Genomic DNA, 18,695 nt, shown 5'->3' with positions numbered 1-18,695 from the left:
TGACCACCTTCATCCGTTCTGCACAATCCCTTACCCCTGCCTCTGGCACTCGAGCAACCACCAACCTGTTCTCTGTATCTATGAGTTATCTTTTTTAAATTCCACATATAAGCAAGGTCATAGAGTATTTGTCTTTCTCAGTTTGACTTATTTCCCTTAGCATGATGCCCTCAAGGTCCATTCATGTTGTTGCAAATAAGATTCCTTGATATGGTTTCTAAGAGCCTGGTATTGTGTAATTATGTATTCAATAAAGTATAACTAACATTAAAGAATGTAACAATGACAAAAAAAACTCTCTTCATTGACTATTTTTCCTCCCTACATTTTAAGGGTACAATAGATGGCACTGTACCATCCGTAAAACAAATAGCCTATGAAGAAAAAGCTACTGTGAAACCTTCACTGATACTTTTACTCACTTTACCTAAAGGGTTGCATACTATGCTTCCTTGATTGTCTTTTCAGATGACAAAACATGGAGTTGATGGCAAGTGTATGCTGCGGGGGACACTAATGATTTTCATGTAGAAAAAGAAATGCCTTACTTGTTATGATTTCTATCTATAAACCTTTTGATATTTTTATCTTGATGTATTCTTAATTTCTGAGGTTTCTATCAGAATTTAAAAGATAAATGATAAGTCTAGAAATGAAAGAAATGAAGACAAACCCACTGAAAGGATACAGCGGGGGGCCAGCTCAGGGTATTATGTCCAAATTCTGTAGCTGCATGTTGTCAAGAACCAGTCAAGTACAATTAAGGCAAAAAACAAATAGACAAAAACCTGCATAACTAACATGATCAAGAGTCATGAATTCATAGTGCACTTATTAGATTAAAGTGAATATTTCATCCTAAAATATATAAATAAATTGAAATAATGTAAGAAACAAGAAGTCACCTTTGTTTTCCTATTGCCAAAAGCAGTGGAAAGTGGGAAATGTGCGAACTGGTTTGAAGAATCCTAGTATTACAAAGAGACAAGGCTAGGTTTCAATAGTCATCCAGGCCACCACTTATTCCCACAGCTCTAACCGTAAGTGAAGTTAGTTTTTAGATTCATAGAAAGGATAGCCCTTATTATCTCTAAAAATGAAACTTTAAGCTCCAAGAAGCACATGAAGAGAGAGGGAGTACATGATTTATTCTGCCTCAAGGGAACAAGATGGATTAACTAAACCATCTTTGGCAAAAGTGTTTTTATGTTACACCCAAACCAAAAGACCCTCTGCTGTTGACAATGCATATTTGGGATCTCAGTATTGCTTAGACTGAGGGAGTAGTGATGAGCACATTATTATATATTTCAGAGCCCCAGTGTCCTCATCTACATACTGAGGAAATAAGGTACGTGTACTTGCGTAAGAGAACTGCAACAAGAATCAAAGGCAAAGCACTTTATTAACTGATAGCAAACAGGTTAAGTGCAAGACTCTGCACTGATTTGCCTCACTTCATATATAGACACATTTTTTAAATCGCAGTTCACATACAATATTATATATATACATATTAAAAATATATCTTTATTGATTTCAGAGAGAGGAAAGGAGAGGGTGAGACAGAGAGATAGAAACATCAGTGATGAGAGAGTCATTGATCGGCTGCCTCCTGCATGTCCCTGATGGGGAATTGAACCCTGATCTCCTGGATCCTAGGTCCACACTCAACCGCTGAGTCATGCCCGGCCGGGCTACAATATTATATTAGTTTCAGGTGTATAACCTCGGGTTAGACATTTATATAACTTATGAAGTGATCACCCCCATAAATCTAGTACCCATCTGATATGGATACTCATTTGATAACTAACCATATATAGTTATTACAATATTATTGACTATAATCCCTATGCTGTCACATCCCTGTGACTATCAATTTATATTTTTAAATCCCTTCACCTTTTTTACCCATCTCCCTAACCCCCACCCCCAGTTCCCTCAATTCTTATCCAGGCTCTAGGCTTACAGGCTGTAAACATACGGCTAGTTATTTAATCTCTCTCTACCTCAGTTTTTACATCAGTAAAATGAGGATAATAATACTATGTACCTCATAGAGTTGTTGTCAAGACTAAGCAAGTTTATTTAGGCAAAGATTTAGTATCTGGCATAGAGTGCTATTTAAGCATTTACTGTTATTATTATTGATATGATGTTGAAAAATCTGACAGTTCTTCATACACAACATAAATCCTTTTCCTGCAGTTTAAGCACATATTCTGTTTGGTGGGAAAGAACTGGAAGAAAATGATGCTGCACAGCAAGAGTGAACCAAAAGCTACAGCAATCATCAAAAATTTTCCAACCTTCCATTACCCAAAGCTGTCTATTTATTGTATTACAAGTGCCCCATAATGACGATGGTCATTATGTTATGCTGAAAAAGAAACTGCATTACATCAAATACCTTTCAAAATATATGTGAAATACAGTTATTAAGAATCTAAGTTACACACACATATATATGTAGATTTAGAGTAAATATTTAGCTTCAAAATACTTCTACATCTTTCTCTATAAAATCAAAAGGCTGGCTAGAAAGATGATAAATAAATAGATAAGTGGTCAAAGACAACAGGTAATAGATGATTGAAAATTCTGGATTAATGTCCATTTTTTATCTTAATGACTACTTGGAAATTTGTACAGAAGACCAAGGAAAAATAAATATCTATCCAAAAGTTAACTTTTAATGGCTCAAGCAGTAATAGCTTTGCAGGGGAAAATTCATAAACGAAGAAACAGGCCAAGTAATTTTAAGAAGGCCTGCAATCATTTTCTACTATAAAACAGGAAAATTGAAAAGCAACAGGCTGTTTAGATTTGCAAAAGAAAAAAATTGTGTATGGATATTTTCATGCATATTTAAAATGTTTTATGCATTCACAATAACACAACACAAATTCATTTCACACATAAAAAGTATGAAATATGAAATGTCAGGGTGTCGTTTAATTCATGGATATATATATGTATGACAAGGAGGCTCACTTTATTTCTCTTCTAATGAGAAGGACACTACAGCGGAAAATATAGAAATTTCTAACAGCATATTCATACATAGGCTTTTTTATGAGGAAGACAAGATTTCCTTGCTTTTGTGGTCGCTGTAAAATTCAGTGACCTGTGAAGGTAAGAAATTATGATTCTCTTACTCTTGGAGCCATGAATCTGGTTGGATTTCTGTGATATCATAAGGCACAGTGTATGTATATATGTGTACATATATATATATATATTTTAAAGCAAACACTCTAGATGTCTTCCATAACCACATTTTCACTGTGTCAACCAACACAGTTGTTACGACCACAACAATAAAGTCATTGAAAAAGATGCATTTTATGCTTTAAAAACTTGGCTATAAAATACAAATGAATTGATTATGCCAGTTGATTCAAAATAATACACTCTCAAGTGATAAATTTAGGATGAATTATCTTTTTAAAAAATAACTTGCTTTTCATTCCTCTGGAATAGCCACATACAAAAAGCAGACACATCATTTAGTGAGCTACAAATATTAAGCTTTGAAAAGTAATGTTTTCATTTCTCTAGCAACTAGATTCCAAGGTATATGCAAAACAGAAAGTAGGCAATCCTTAAGAAAGTTGAAAAAGCTTGACTTTATTTGTGGATAATTCTCACTGTAGTGTAAATCGTCTTTATCGTTGGTGTTTAGATGAGAAATAAGGGTTGCTGGGCTTCAGAATGCTGGGATCAGGGGTGTTCAGGGTTCCCAATAGTTTTCAAATGTGTATTCTGTGAACCCCAAACACCTTCATGAAATATGATCATCACCCAGGTCTATGGGGTAAACAGTAAGGGAACAAAAGGCAGGATACAGAAGTTGTGATATATTTGTGTTTTAATACATACAAAATGGACTTACTGGCCTGAAAGGGATAACGGTTCTCTTTATCTTTCAAGTACTAACATGAAGCACTTTATATGGAAACGAATTTGGTTTCTTCATATGTCTGTGGGTATCTTCCACATAAAATGAATGGGATCCTAATGCCCTGTGTACTGAAAACAAGTCTTTTCAGATACACCGTTAATAATTAACACATCTCTCCCTACCCAGATTCTTTTTACTGACTGCCTGCATAAATTCCAAACATATTTTTAAAGCAAAAATTATTTGTAAAATTAATAATCTGAAAAATCACCCTCATCCAGCCTTAAATTTGCCTCATAATGTTATGCATTACTCATCAACTACCTTATGGAATTCACAAAGACAGAAAGGACATTATTAGTTTTTTCAAATAACAGAGTACTTCATTTCTCCACTAAAGAAGCTAAGCGAGATTTTTAAAATAATGGTGGATGGAAAATTTTGCTGAACTGATATGGAGCTCTCATTAAGAATAATGCCTGCTTTGGTATGCATTGATTTATTACTTTCCAAATATGCTCTTTTTTTTTTTGTAAACACCTGTTTGGAGTCAAACACTCATAATTGACTGCTTATGAATGTTTTCTATGGAATCTTTAACCTTTGTGGTGTGTCACAGCTTGAGAGTGATCCACAAAACTCCTGTGCCACCACTGAAAGATCACAGGAATGTTTATCATTCATGTCTGTGTTCAGAATGGTATTTGATGAACAGTCTTTAAAGATTGTTGGATACATTTGCTATTCAGAGTCAAACTAAAGTGTTTCCTTTCTTTTTTCTTTTGTTTTGCATTTTTATCCAATACTCTGAGGGAAAGTTATTTTTACATTCACAAACATTTAACAAAGTTGCATATACTGTATATGTTATTTTCCAGGTATAATAAATGCTGAAGTCTGCTTTTTTATTTTTTTAAGGAAACAGCTTTCATTTTAGGAATATTGTCATGTTACATTCTTAACATAAAGCAAAGCATTCTGAAGGATGTACTCATTCTTGATTTTAGTACCAGTAGAAAAGGTTTTTTTTGTTGTTGTTTTTCCAAAGATGATAATGTATTGAATAATATTAAAGTAGCTTTAAAAAATATTTATTTTCCAGCCATATTTTCTCTCTCTCTCTTTTTTTTTTAATGATTCCACCCTGGTATTAGAGTTAGAAAACATCTTGAAGATTATCTACTCTGAGCACATCTTATTGTTATTGGAGAAATTAGTGAAAAGCCTTTCCCCATTGATAGTGGGAGTGGGGTCATTACAATATCTCAAGAAAAAAAATTTTCTGAGACTTACATGGGAGGATGGGTGATTTTTATTTGTGCGGAATTACATCCTTGGGTTTCTAAAGTCCCATTTCCCTTAATCCAGTCCTGGAAGATGGGCAGCTGGGGAGTCAGTAGAACTAGAAGCAAAGCCAGTGTCCAAAGCTTCCTTTCCATGGTGGAGCTGGGTACAGTTTAATGCTAACCTAGCATTAGGCTAACTGCAGTCCATCAGCCACTGTGTGGGATCCACAGGACTCTGAGCCATGTGGGTGAATGCAGGAGCGTGAGAGGCCCTGCAAGCCAGAAGCCAAGAGACCAAGCACGTGCAAGAGACAAGAGTGCAAGAAAGCAAACCTCTTTATTTAGATTAAATATCTTAAATCTTCCCCTGCTTGCAGTGCCAACATCTACTCTGGCCAATGACTGTTCCCAGGTGTGGCTGACAGGGAAGTACCTTCCCTATGTCACCCAGACTTTACTGGGCATGCATCTATTATTCCCCTATCCAACCCCTTCCCCCATCAATTGGTGGAGAGTGGACCTGGGGAGTGTTCACCTGCAGCTTCCTGGCAAAGCTGCATAAATGACATGCCTGTATTATTTGGCCTTCCCTTTGCTCCTACCCTGTTAATTAATAACTGGGTTAATTATAACGGTATCATTATGACAAAACATGTATGAGGATAGTTGTGGTCATGAAATTAGTTTTTCTCAACTGGGCTGTATGGAGAGCAAGCACACAAATGTTACCAAAGTAATTAAACGTTTACCATAATGTTTAGTAACTTTGAACTGTATTTTACCACAACTGTCCTAAAAGCACCTTTCTCTGCTAAACCCCAGAAAACTGAGCTGCTGCAGATAATCACTTCGATTTTTCACTGAACACAGAATAAGATAGGTCAATACCAGCCTTGGCAAGAAATATGCAAATAAGGGTTAAAAGCTAAGAGAAAAGAAACTTATTTTAGTTCAATGTTGGAAGTATTGAATATCAAATAGCTCTTGTTATGAAGAAAGAGACAATCTCTGACGTATCGAAACCTAAGTGGCACTACCTTTAGATAGTTTGAAAGTAATGAATTAGCATTCGCGAATTTCAAACTGGAGGCAGATATGGAAAGGTGAGTGATGGTACCGAGGGGAGAGAAGCTCTGTTAGCTTCCACTGCTGAAACCTTGAAGCTCATGTGTCCCTGGTGCCACATGACAAACACAATGAGAAGCTATCCTCCCTCTCCTCCTCGCCCTGTGCACCCCATCCAGGCCGAAGTTTGCCTTGTGTAATTGCATTTCCCCTTTAAGATTGCCTTCGATCTTTCCATTTGGGGAAAGAAAAAAAAAAAAGTGTGTGAAAAGTGGAGTAGGGGCAGTAAGAAGAGACGCTAATGTGGACATGGAGAGAGAATATCATATTGTTTTTGGCACCAATTTGTTTAGAATCATCAGGAAATCCTCATCTGTATTTCACCCATTCTTTGGGAGGTTTTTTGGTTTGTGTTTACTTCCTAACTTGATTCCATTGACTTTTCCGCACTCAGCCATTACATACATCAGACTGATGACTCCTGGTCAGATTCTTGACAGAAATTATTAGTGAAGCCATTATAAATACCTTAGACTAAAGGGAAAAAATACAGTAATATCTACTTTGTGGTCAGAATTTCCTTATTGCTATTCATGATTCTGTCTTTAGAAAATTTAGGTGGCCGACTTGCCTAGAAAGGTGTTTTTTAAAAGCTTTTGTTAATTAGATCATTCACTAGTTCTTTACTATTGATGAAATACGCTGATTACTTGAGTCTGGCAGTAGCTATATAGATGGATGTTTAATTGTTCGTTTTGGTTTATATTTCATATTCTCAGTATCACCAGCTCAATTCGATTCTCTTTTCATCTGTCTTGCCCACTGTCTCTACTTCTCTCTTTCTCTTCCTTCCACACTTCCAGCTAAGTATCTTATCTAAGCATCAAATGGCAAATTCTTTTTTTTTCTATTTCTTTACCTAACTAGGTTGATTCTCATCTACACTTGATATCCAGGATGACATTAGGAACGTGCCTGCCTTGGCAGAATAAATAGAAAACCATCTCTGATTCTTACCTCCCCCTATGGAAAGACTGCACTGGAAGACAATTTCTAACTTTGGTCATTTATCAACCCATTAACAGATCTCTGATGTGTCACTTTAAAGAATCCATCAGGAAACAAGGAAATGCAAGCAGGAAACACTGTACAATTACTAGCGCTACCCAAGTATGTCTTTGGTACACCATTTTTATATCCCTTCAGCGGAAACAGAATCCACAGAGAGTAACTTAATATTTTAATGCACTCTTGCTTCTTTAAAGTTCTGTGTGCCATGAGGCATTTGTGGAATAACAAAAAGAATGAATTTACTCACTGTACTAAGGAAAATGTTTTGGCTCTAATTAGTATTCACAGTTTTAAAATCAGTGATTAGCTATTGAGATGCTATAGAGAATATGAAAAATATATAGAAAGCCCTCTTTCAGAAGCATGAAAATGTAATCACCTGTTGGGCTCGGAGTGTGGCTAACCTTTGAGACAGGTGTAGAGCCCATATCCCTTCAAATCAGGCCTCAACGTGGCCCAGGACTGTCAGTGTCAGTGCTGACGCCCCGCCCCCACCCACTTTGCCTTTCAGCCCCTGAAACTCTCAGCCAGAAGTGGTGACAGAGGCGGCCTGCATTGTATGTCAACAGATTATCAGGATGGTTATTAATATTCCCTTTCTAGGAGCCTTTTTAAATCCCTACACTGGCAATCCTAAAGCTCTGTTGATTTTTGTTACTTGCTGATAAGGCTTTTAATGGCCAAAGCCTGATATATTTTTAGATCTTTTGTCACCGTGGGTCTCCTGTCACTCACTGAGGTTGAAGTCAGCATGCTATTAGTTTGTCCAATGTATAATCCCAAGTCCCATGGAACAAGGGCTTGCAGCAAGTAGGCTTCCTGATTCTGAAATTTATTTTTGATATTTATTTATAGAGCACACTGTCATTTCCGTCTTTAAAATTCATGTGAAGACATGTCTGTGTTAAAACTTTCTTAAGGAAAACATATTTTAAAGCATCCTGTTAATTTTCATTAAAATGATATATATAATGTCTATTGGCTTAACACATCAAAATATACTTCAAATATTTTAAAATTACTGGTTAATTCTTCCCCCTCCCCCCCAAAGAGAAATCATTAGAATCTCTTTTTAATTTAAATTGCAGCATTTCCTTGAGATAGAGGGTAACAAATCATCTAATGGGGAAACTAGATGAACTACAGAGAGAAAAAAGGATACCTTCAGCACCCCAAGAAACATTGGGTCAATGTCCTCTAAAAGACACAATATAGAAACCACCCCTGGGTCACCACTGAAATGTTCTTTAACTGGAGGTTTTGTTAATGTAAATAAATTCCTATCTATGGTCCCTCATTTGTAACTGTGCCCCCCCCCCCCCCCCGTTTAAGCAGAAGATAATAAGAGTAGAAAAGAACATAAAAGAGGAATATGAAAAGGCTTCACTCGAGCCCAGCTAGTGTGGCTCAGTGGTTGAGCATCGACCTAGGATCCAGGAGATCGCAGTTTGATTCCCGGTCAGGGCACATGCCCGGGTTGCGGGCTCGATCCCCAGTGTGGGGCGTGCAGGAGGCAGCTGATCAATGACTCTCTCATCACTGATGTTTCTCTCTCTCTCTCCCTCTCCCTTCCACATTCTGAAATCAATAAAGATATATTTTAAAAAAGAAAAGAAAAGGTTCACTGGAGTAATTTACTGGGAAGGAGCAAACATCCAAGAAGAATAAAGGAAACATTTAGGAAGCCGTCAATCAGGCAAAGCAAACACATTGTGAGTTTGACACAGGAAGAACACTCGTGGCCAGTCTCATTTTCCATAAGAGTGAAAAATAAACACCCTGTTAAATATCTAATTTTTGCTTAAAAAGTATTTTTTAACTTTTAAATTATTACAAATTATCAAACTGGGGGGAAAAAAAAGTAAAATAGCACTACCCTCAATGGTCTGCTTTTAAAACAAATTTTAAAGACAGGTTTGCCCCAGGCTTGCCGGTGACATAGTGAGCAGGACATGGTAGAGGTAAAAGCATCATTGTGTTGAAATGTAGGGAACACAACCTATGTAGAGAATGATGTGTTAATGGGAGGCACAGTGAGGTCTTAGAATAAATAACCTAGTTGGGTGAAAGAGCCCTTTAAATATAAGGTGGCAAGATGACTTGAAGATTTTGATTGTGAAATGTGATGAGGATCATACGTAAAAGTTTCCTGGAAAGTAAGCCAGGATAGCCTAAAACATACTATCTCACCCAACTGTTTATTTTCTCCAGTAAAAGAATATTTCAGTGGTGATCCAGGGTTTGTTTAAATATATATATACTCCCTTCATTAAATCTTAGCCATGTCCTCCTACACACCCTGCTTTTTCTTTCAATGGACAGTTACCTCACTTTCAAGAAGTTATACTTATTCATTTCATCAAAAGCTGAAGAGACAGAAAGGGAGAAAAATATTGTGGTAACCCTGACACCTAGGCATGCGCAGGGCATGGTAAGTCCTCAACAGAGAAGTGAGTTAGTAAATGAGTGAAAGCAGGGAGTTAAGCACCAGGCGACGGCAGAATCCATCCAGTCGGCTCACCAGGTTCCCATCCTCTCCACTCAGTTCACTCTGCTTTTCAAAGGAATAAAATAATATGTAAGTTTGGAATGCTGCATGAAAGCACATTTCCCCCCTCAGCATTTGTCTCTGAAGCCCAGCAGTACAAATTTCCTACTGGTTATTTTCGCCTTAGCAACTCTACTGTGGTTTCTGTCATTTCCTGGATCGTAAAATTGCACTTACTAGTGATGACTTTGATATTGCCAAAGCTAAAATTCATTTTTTGGTGTTGATTTTCTCTGACAAAGTAGAGTACGATTATACAGAAAACCTCCCTTTGAGCAACCACATAATATTTGGTGTCCTATCTCCTTTTATACCTCCTCAGTATTTCCGTTCTTATAATTACTATAAGGGGAATGGTTATAAAAGAAATACTGAGAAAAGAAATACTGAAAAAGTCACCAGAAAGGTAGGAGACAAAATATATTATGTTAAACATGAATTAATTTAACATATTTTATATACATCAGCCATTTAAATAATCCAGTATGTACATGATGACCCTTTTATATGTATGACTATATACTCTATAAAATATATAACAAAACACAGAAACATGCCATTGAAATACTTGAAATTTCATAATTAAAACAAAGCATATACATGTGAAATGAGAACCGTTACAAAGAGGATATTTTGAGGTTTAAAGGTAAAACATATAAATGTGTGTTTCAGTATTTATATGGGGTAATAGTAGGACATCTTGAAGACAGTTTATCTGTAAAGGTATCATGGATGAGGTAAAATTTGAACCATATTTTTTTAGAAAATCATGTAAATATATTGTTCAAGATAAGCAAGGACTTCCTGTCAATGAGAATGGCATGCATAAAGGAAGTCACCAGGATAGAGGTAGAAGCAGATTATCTAACAGGTCTCAAAGCCCATTAAATTTTACTAAATAAGATTTTTCAGTGTGTTAAATTTAACCAGATTGAATGTTTTGAGTTTTATTCCACTAAAAAACTTTAAATGGTTTGCTTTTTAATGAAGCATTTGCATTTAATCATAAATTAGCAATACAGCATCTTTTACTTGGTTATTTCCATTGGAACAGGTTCTATCAGGTCATTATGCTTATTCTGCAGTAAAGACATGGATTCCTCAAAATATATTTCAAATGTAAAAGATGAGAGAAATACTTATTTGTAAAGAAACCTGGAATATATAGTACTTACAATAGTAAACCCAGAGTTGCATAATAAAATTTCAAAAATGTTATTACTAAACCATTTACAACAGCTTCAGAAGATTATTTTTAAAAGGAACACAGAAACAGAAATTTCAGAAAAAATGATTCACAAGACAGAAGCTATTATTAATAGAGAGAAAAGCTGAAGTTCTAAGGAATAGATGAGTCAGAAACAAATTTAGGAGTAGTACATCAAAGAATGTTTAAAAAATTTATCATTTGAGGGGAACTATAATTCCTTCTAGCTATAACAAGCAAAAAGAGAACAAGAAGAAAGTATATTTACATGGGATTAAACTCAAATTAACAAGAATCCTTAATAATTTTTAAAATTGCCTGCCTTTTCTTTTTTTTTTTTTTGGATAACAGCTTTATTGAGATAGAATTCACATATAATAAATCACCCTTTAAAAATGTGGAATTCAGTGACTTTTGTATATTCAGTCATGCAACCATTACTACTATATAATATTAGAACATTTTTGTCAACCCCAAAGAAACCCCCTACCCATTAGCCGTCATTTTCTGTTTTCTCCCAATTCCCAACCCCTCAAATGCTAAGCAACCACTAGCCTATTTAAAAATCTCTATAAAGTTTGATAATCTGGATATTTCATATAAGTAGAATCATATAATATCTAATCTTTTATGAATGGCTTTTTTTTCCACTTAGCATGTTTTTAAGGTTCATGCATGTTGTAGCATATGTCAGTACTTGATTCCTTTATTTTTTTTTTTAATTTATCTTTATTGTTGAGAGTATTACAGGTGTCCCATTTTTTCCCCCCAATTGACCCCCTCCACTTCCCTCCCACCCCCTCCCCAGGCCTTCACCTATTATTGGCTGTGTCCATGGGTTATGCATATATGCATATAACTTCTTTGGTTAATCTCTTCCCAGCCTCCACACCCTTTCCCTCTTTCCTCTGAAATATGATTGTCTGTTGCCTATATCAATGACTCTGGATCTATTTATTTCATCAGATTCTTTTGTTCATTAGCTTCTTCTTAAAGACCCTTCAACTTTTCCTGTAGTGCTGGTCTGGTGGTGATGAACTCCTTTAGCTTTTTCTTATCTGTGAAGCTCTTTGTCTGACCTTCAATTCTAAATGATAGCTTTGCTGGGTAGAGCAATCTTGGTTGTAGTTCCATGTTTTTCATCACTTTGAATATTTCTTGCCACTCCCTTCTGGACTGCAAAGTTTCTGTTGAGAAATCAGTTGACAGTCGTATGGGTGCTCCCTTGTAGGTAACTAATTGTTTTTCTCTTGCTGCTTTTAAGATTCTCTCTTTGTCTTTAACCTTTGGCATTTTAATTATGATGTGTCTTGCTGTGGGCCTCTTTGGGTTCCTCTTGTTTGAGATCCTCTGTGCTTCCTAGACTTGTAAGTCTATTTCTTTCCCCAGGTAGGGGAAGTTTTCTGTCATTATTTTTTCAAATAGGTTTTTAATTTCTTGGTCTCTTTCCTCTGCTTCTGGCAGCCCAATATTACGAATGTTGGGCCTCTTGAAGTTGTCCCAGAGGCTCCTTATACTATCTTCCTAGTTCTGGATTCTTTTTTCTTTTTGCTCTTCTGGTTGGGTGCTTTTTGTTTCCTCATGTTCCAAATTGCTGAGTTGATTCTCAGTGTCCTCTACTGTTGACTCCTTGTAAATTCAGTTTGTGTAGCCTTCATTTCAAATTGGTACTTTATTATGTTATTGATTTTCTCAGTTATTTCCCTAATAGTATGCTTAAACATCCTTATAAACAAAATTCTGAACTCTGTGTCTGTTAGCTTGCTTGGATCTAGTTCATTTAGTTCCTCTCCTAGAGATTTCTTCTGTTCTTTCCTTTGTGACATATTTCTTTGCCTCCACATTTTGGCTGCTTCCAGGCGTTTGTTACTATGTATTCGGTAGAGCTGCTATGTCTCCTGGAATTTGTAGAGTGGCTTTGTGTAGTAGGTGTCCTGTAGGGTCTAGTGGCCCTGCCTCCCCAGTCACCTGAGCTGGGCCTTCTAGGTGCTCCCTTGTGTGGGTTGTGTGCTCTGATCTGTTGTAGCTGAGCCTTGGTTGCTATTGGTGTCACTGAGAGGAATTGACCCCCTGGCCAATCTGCTGTGAGAACCAGCTGAAACTACAGCCAGAGAGCTGCTGTGCTGGAGACACCCCTATGGAACAGGATTTACTTCAGTGGAGCTTTGGTGTTCACCAAGTGCTCCCCTTGAGAGTGTCACTCACGGATGTGGTAGGGTTTTAACCCAGCGTGACTGAGTCTGACCACTAGGTGCACTGTCTCTGGCGCCTCCCGGGAGGTGCAAAGTCATCCTGTGCCAGTGCCTTGCCCAGGGCCACCCAGCATGAGCTACACAGCAAACCGTAGTTGGCTGCTACTTGTGCTGGGCTTGGAGGTGTCCAGGAGAGGCCCAGCTATGAGCCAATGCAGCTGCCGCTAGTGCCAGGCCTGGGGCCACTTATCAAGCCTTATGGGGCCCGCTGCTGCTTGTTTGAGAGATTTTAGGAAAGTCCTAAGCATGAGGTTTGAGAGGCCACTTGCACAGAAAAGCCCCTGGAAATGGCCTCCAGGAATCATGGGGCAGGGCCAAAGGTGTGATTCAGGTGCTGGTGATTCAAATATGGCACCTGCCTGCCGGCTGTGTGCAGGGAGGACTCGCCAAAAGAGCCATGGCCTCTGCCAGCCCTCTTGCCTGGGAGGAAGCTGCCCCTCCAGCTATCTCCCAGATTTCAGGCAGGTCAGTTCCTCCCCAAGTGTCGCAGGTCCTTTTAAGCTGCTGCCCGGTGCTGGGCTCAGAGGGAGCGCGTCCGAGTGAGTTCATGTGCGGGCCCTTTAAGAGAAGCTGCTGGGTCTCCAGCAGCCTCCGCAACCCTCAGCCACAGTCTCTGCTGGTTTCATAGCCAGGAGTTGTGGGGACGTCTCTTCCCAGGCCCGGAGCCCTGAGCTGGGGGCCTGCTATGGGGCTGGGACCCCTCACTCCTCTGGGAAACTGCTACTGCTGAGATTCCCTCCTAGGTTTAAACCACAGCACCAGGTGTGGCCCCGGGGCTAAGTCTCCCCGATTCAACCCCGATCCACCTGTGTCTCCACCCCTCCTACCGGTCTCGGTGCTTCTTCAGTCCCCTGGTTGTAGGGCTTCTGTTCGGCCAGATCTCAGGAGGCTCTGAGTGATGGTGGTTCTGTGTTTAGTTGTAATGTTGATGTGGTTGTGGGAGGCGGCGGGTGCAGCTGTTACCTACGCCACCATCTTGATATGTCTCTCCTTGAATCTTTTTTATTACATAATCTTATTCCGTTGTATGGCTATAGAAATTGTTTATCCATTTATCAGTTGATGGACATTTGAGTTGTTTCCCCTTTTTGACTATTAGAATGCTTCTATAAACATTTGTGCACAAGTCTTGGTGTAGCTATGTTTTCACCTCATTTGGATATATACCTAGGAGTGGAATAGTCTTGTCTCTTATTAAATGATTTAAAAAATTACCATGGCCTTGTATGTTAACTACAAAGAAAACAAAAAGAAACCTGATGATTGTAATGGAGTCAAAGCAATATATATGAGCAGAAATGTGTTCTACATTGTTGTGGATGTTCTCAGATCAAATTTTGTCAAAATGCAGTATTTTCATCATCTCACTCATATGTAAAATCTAATGAACAAAATTAACTGATGGACAAAACAGATCTGGAGACACAGAAGCATCGAACAGACTGTGGGATTTCAGAGGGAAGGCAGGAGGAGGAGTGGGTTGAGATTAACCAAAGAATTTATATGCATATATGCATAACCCATGGACACAGAAAATAGTGTAGTGAAAGCCTGAGGAGGCTGTGAGGTGGGGGGGGGGGGGTCAATGAGGTAAAAAGGGAGACACCTGTAACATTTTCAACAATAAAGATAAATTTTCTAAAAACAATTATTTTTAAGTGAGATCCACTCTCTTAGCAAATTTCTAGTATATCATATTGTTTTATTAAGTGCAGGTATAGCTCATTATATTGCACTTCACTTTATTGTGCTTCACAGGAACTGTATTTTTTATAAATTTAAAGTTTGTGGCAACTCTGCATTTACCATCTCTATTGATGCCATTTTCCCAACATCATTTGCTCACTTCGTGTCTCTGTGTCACATTTTGGTAAGTCTCATAATATTTTAAAGTTTTCCATTATTATTCTATTTGTTATGATCATCTCTGATCAGTGATGTTTGACATTTGTAATTGTTTTGGGGCACCACAAGCCATGCTCATGTTGGGTTCTGACTGTTCCACAAACTGTCCATCCCTTATCTTTCTCCATCTTCCCATGCCTCCTTATTTCCTGAGACACAACAATATTCAAATTAGGCCAATAAATAACCCTACAATGTCCTCTATGTGTTGAAGAGAAAGAAAGAGTCACACAATACTTACTTTAAATCAAAAGTTAGAAGTGATTAAGCTTAGTGAGGAAGACATGTTAAAAGATAAGACAGGTCAAAAGTTAGGCCCTTTGCACCAAACAATGAGCTAAGGTGTAAGTGAAAAAGAAAAGTTCTTAAAGGAAATTAAAATTCCTGCTCCAGTGAACACACGAATGATAAGAAAGGGAAATAACCTTATTGCTGATGTGGAGAAAGTTTTAGTGGTCTTGATAGAAGATCAAATCAACCACAACATTCCCTTAAGCCAAAATCTAATCCTGAGCAAAGTCTTAATTCTCTTCAATTCTATGAAGGCTGAGAGAGGTGAAGAAGTTGCAGAAGAGTCTAAAGCTAGCAGAGGTTGGTTAATGAGGTTTAAGGAAAGGAACCATATTCATAACATAAAAGTGAAGGTGAAATGGGAAGTATTGATGTAGAAGCCAGCAGTAAATACCCAAAAGATCTAGCTAAGATCATTAATGAAGGTGACTACACTAAACAACAGATTTTCAATGTAGACAAAATAGACTTATATTGAAAGAAGATGCCATCTAGGACTTTCATAGCTAAAGAAGAGAAGTTAATACCTTGCTTCAAATCTTCAAAGGACAGGCTGATTGTCTTGTCAGAGACTAATGCAGCTGGTGACTTTAAGTTGAAGCCAATGTTCATTTACCATTCACAAAATTCTAGGGCCTGTAAGAATTATGCTGCATCTACTCTGCCTGTGCTCTACAAATGGAACAAAAAAGACTGGATGACAGCACGGTTCTTTATAACATGGTTTACTAAATATTTTAAGCCCACCAACCATTAAGACCAACTTCTCAGACAAAATATTCCTTTCAAAATATTGCTTATCGACAATGCACCTGGTTACCCAGGAGCTCTAGTGGAGATATACAAAGAGATTAATGTTATTTTCATGCCTGCTAACACAACATTCAATCTGCAGCCAATGAATTAAGAATTATAACTTTCAAATCTTAAGAAATACATTTCATAAGGCTATAGCTGTCATAGACTGTGATTGCTATGAATGATCTGGGCAAAATACATTGACAACTTCTGGAAAGGATTCATCATTCTAGCTACCATTAAGAACAGGCAGGGTGCATGAGTAGAGGTCAAAATACTAATAGTAGCAAGAATTTGGAAGAAGTTGATTCCAACTTTCATGGAAGACCTTAAGGGGTTCAAGGCTTCAGTGGAGGAAGTAGCTGCAGATGTGGTGAAAACAGCAAGAGAACTAGAATTAAAAGTGGAGCCTGAAGATGTGACTTAATTGCTGTAATCTTAGGATAAAATTTTAATGAATGTTGTTACCTATGGATGAGCCAAGAAAGTGGTTTCTGAGATGAAGTCTACTTCTGGTGAAGATGCTGTGAAGATTGTTGAAATAACAAAGAAGGATTTAGAATATTACCTAAATTTAACTGTTAAAGTAGTATCAGGGTTTGAGAGGACTGAGTCCAGTTTTGAAAGAAATCTTACTATGGGTAAAATGAAATCAAGCAACATTGTATGCTACAGATAAATTGTTCATAAATGGAAGAATCAATAGATGTAGCAAACTTCATTGTTGTCTTATTGTAAGAAATTGTCACAGCCACACCAACTTGATGCAACCACCACCTTTATCAGTCAACATCTATCAATATCAAGACAAGACCCTCCACCAGCAACAGGTTCCAACTCGCCGAAGGCTCAGATAATGGTTAGCATTTGTTAGGAATAAAGTATATTTAATTAAGTTATGCACATATTTTTTTAGATATAATGCTATTGAGCACTTAATATACCACACAACAATATAAACACAACTTTATATGCACTGGGGAACCAAAAAATTGTGTGACTTGATTTATTGAGATATTTGCTTTATTGTGGTGTTTAGGAACCAAACTGCAATATCTCCTTCTTTCACCTCTCCACCCCTGACACTGATGTGGTAGCAGAGTGACTCATGAGTTAAAGCTATAAATTACTGTGGGGCATTTTTGGAGAATATTAAAATTTGATATTAAAGTGATTTTATTTGGTTGCTTTGTCTTTCACAAAAAGTTTTACTTGATTTCTGTTGTGTTTTATTAGCCTGGATTCCAAGAAAGCTCACTGGTTGACTGCTTACTGTCTGCAGAATACACTCAGAGGGTTCCCTTGGGGCTTCTATGCAGAGAATCCAGAGCTTCAGATATGGTTTACCTGTTAACACGAAGAGTGCCATGTGCCTCTTACCTTTAAACTCTTTTGTTTCCTTTATTTTTTTTTATTACTGGTTCTCAACTTATGTTTCCCATTGAAATCACTTAGGAAGCTATAAAGATATGATGCTTGAGTCTCCTCGGTGAAAATACTTATGCAATTATGAGATGTGGTCTGGCATCAGGATTTTCAAAAATTGCTGAGATATTGCTAATGCACAGCCAGTTGTTAAAAATCACTGCCTTAGCTAAACCCAGCTGTATGCTATGTTCCTCTGCCCTCAAAATCAAATGTTGCCCTGGCCAGGTGGCTCAGTTGGTTGGAGTGGTGAGGGCACATACCTAGATTGAAGGTTTGATCTCTGGTTGGGGCACATAAGGGAGGCAGCAGATCCATATTTCTCTGTCTCTGTCTCTCTCCCTTCCTCTCTCTAAAATCAATTAAAACATATCCTTGTGTGAGGTTGAAAATAGGCTATGGATTTAAATTGAATCCATAATCTTTACCACTAATGTTTGTATTTTGTGCCCTAGCATTATAAAAATTACCTAGGGAATTGTTCCAAAGTGGTATAACTTTTTTTTTTTTTTTAATTTCCAAGATTGTTCAAGCATGTTCCTCACAATGTTTTATAAACACATTCCCAATGAATGGCCTAAAAACAATGTGGAAACATCCTTCCATTTTCTCCTTTCTAAAGAAAATCATTCTGCTTCTGAATTTCCTCACAGGATAGCTATGTTTCACCCCAAGCTAAGCTGTGGAAATAGATTGTGAGCTATTCCAACCTACTGTGACTCTTTCTACCCCCTGCCTTAAATATGGACCCCTGCTTCGGATTGTAAAACTTCATTGAGGCAAGGAAAGAATGTTAAGTTAATATAGTTAGAAAGCACAAGTCAAAGCAAATTAAAGAGATCCCCTCTAATTATTATTTTGATTCATATAAACTGAATCAACAGTTCCTATTTAAAACTTGACAACTGTCTTGCCAATGTTTTAGCATCTTGTGTGTTGA

The sequence above is a fragment of the Miniopterus schreibersii genome (genome assembly GCF_964146895.1).
Source record: "Miniopterus schreibersii genome assembly, chromosome: 2".
In the NCBI taxonomy this organism is placed as follows: domain Eukaryota; kingdom Metazoa; phylum Chordata; class Mammalia; order Chiroptera; family Miniopteridae; genus Miniopterus; species Miniopterus schreibersii.
This window is presented reverse-complemented; position numbering follows the sequence as displayed.